Below are 2,184 nucleotides of genomic sequence, written 5' to 3' on the forward strand. Positions count from 1 at the left end.
TTGAGAAATTATGATACATTCACACAATGGAATACTATGCAGCATACAGGAGTAATGATTTTGTGAATTACTACATAACTTGGAAGGGACTGGAGAGCGTTATGCTGAGTGAACCAACTCAGTTTCATAAAGACAAATTCTGTATAAGATCCTTATTGTAGAATGAATATGAGGATCCAAGGAGGGCAGAGGAAAGTAGAGAAGTGAGAATGGGTGGGGTGGGGAGCTTAATCATAGGTTCACAATGTGATGAGCGGAGGAGGGAGGAATCAGTAAGGGAAAGGGGAAAGATCTGGAGTGAAAAAAAAATTATATAAGATCTTAGTAAACTAGCATAAAAAATGGGAGAAAAAATGATTTTGAGTTTTGGTCTACATTTTTCTTTTATTCTCTCTGGAGCTTTCTGTTACGATCCCTGGACTTAACATTATTTTAATGTCTTGCTCTGTATGAAAACTGAAGATTTGTGATGTTAGCCTCCTCTTCCTTCACATGTTTCTTTCAAGTAAGGTTTTTCTCTTTTCTTCATTAACTTAGAGCTGCCTCCAAGGGAGGCAGGTACTGCTATTGCTGCTTTTGCCCTTGGGTACCAGGTTTTTTCCCTCCCTGGGAGATTGATAGCTTTCAATATACTCTTAACCCTTCTAACTAGAAATCACAGCACTTTGTCCAAAGGGAAAATTTTATGTAGAATTGGCTATTTAAATAACAACACCATATTGAAGAAAACAAATATGACATTAGAAGGCCATCAACCATGGTCTAAAGTTAAATTTTTGTGTGTGTCCATATGTTGTTCAGATTTAGAAAACCCCAGATTCTAGTTAACAGAAATGATTGAAAAAGACATTAAGGGATGATTACAGGAGGTTCCCTCAATGAGGCTTGTTAATTATCTGCACCCTGCAGGAAAGAGGATGAGGCCTGGAGAGGAAGCAGAACAAAGCAAAGAAACAGAAGAATCAGCTATAGAACTCCAGCCTGCAATGGAAAAAACTACCTTAAAATTTCTCTCCAGAGAGCATGCTTCCCAATTTTTTGGGCAATGGGAATTCTCAGGAAAGTTGGATTGTCAGATGCTCCCTCTCTGTCCTTTCCAGACATCAGTCATTAAAACTCTGCTAAAGACAGATAGTCCACTTTCCTGTGTCATGGTACCATCTTATAGATTTAATTGTTATGACTCTTGGCACTTCTTAGGAAAAAGTTCAGGGTTTAACCTTTTAATTGGACCTTCTTAAATACTTGTGCAAGGGGAAAGCTCATTGAAATGGAATCAATCAACAGCTTCTAGATGTTGTTGTTGTTATGTGCCGTCAAGTCGCTTATGACTCATAGCGACCCTACGTACAACAGCCCTAAACTCTGTCTTGTGCCAATTGCGCTGTCTCTGACACTCCCATCCGATTAACCCAGTCCATGAATCAATCCACCTCATAGAGGGCCTTCCCCTCCTGTGTTGTCCCTCCAGCCTCCCAAGCATGATGTCCCTCTCCAAGGACCGGTCCCCTCCTTACAACATGTCCAAAGTATGTTAAACGGAGCCTCAGAATCCTTGCCTCCAAGGAGCCGCCTGGTTTTACCCTTTCCAGGATGAATCTGTTTGTTTTCCTAGCAGTCCATGGTCCCCTCAATACTATTCTCCAGCACCACAGCTCAAAGGCATCAATTCTCCTTCTAACCTTCCTAGTCCAACTCTCTGATGCATAACAAGTGATTGCAAAGACCATGTCCTGTATCGGACACACCTTAGTCCCCAGAGAGACACCATAGCTCTAATTCTTCTAAAACCTTGACCTTCCAATCATTGAAGTGTAATATGTAAACAAGGTAAGCCATTTATGTAGTCATAAATGTTTTTATTGTATTTTTAAAATACTTCATTTTCAAATTCATAATTCACAAAACCTTTCATGCGTTTCTCTAAGTCTTCTGACAATTAGTTGTGTTTCTTCCTTCCCACATTCTGAATGTGGTTAGTCAGTACTTAGTGTTGTGGGGAGCACAGGAGTGTATTTCTTAAAACACAAAAGAAATGATTTCATTTCTTTTCTGTATATGCTTGCTCTAATTGGGCTGGCTTTATCCAGCCAAGATTAAAAATGACCATCTACACTCAGCAGCTCTCTGTTCTCATAGCGGCAGATGCTGCATCATCCTAGGAAAGATGATGGGGAAAGAGTA

This window comes from Elephantulus edwardii, unplaced genomic scaffold (genome assembly GCF_000299155.1).
Source record: "Elephantulus edwardii isolate Elephantulus edwardi_28Jun2011 unplaced genomic scaffold, EleEdw1.0 scaffold00046, whole genome shotgun sequence".
Taxonomy (NCBI): domain Eukaryota; kingdom Metazoa; phylum Chordata; class Mammalia; order Macroscelidea; family Macroscelididae; genus Elephantulus; species Elephantulus edwardii.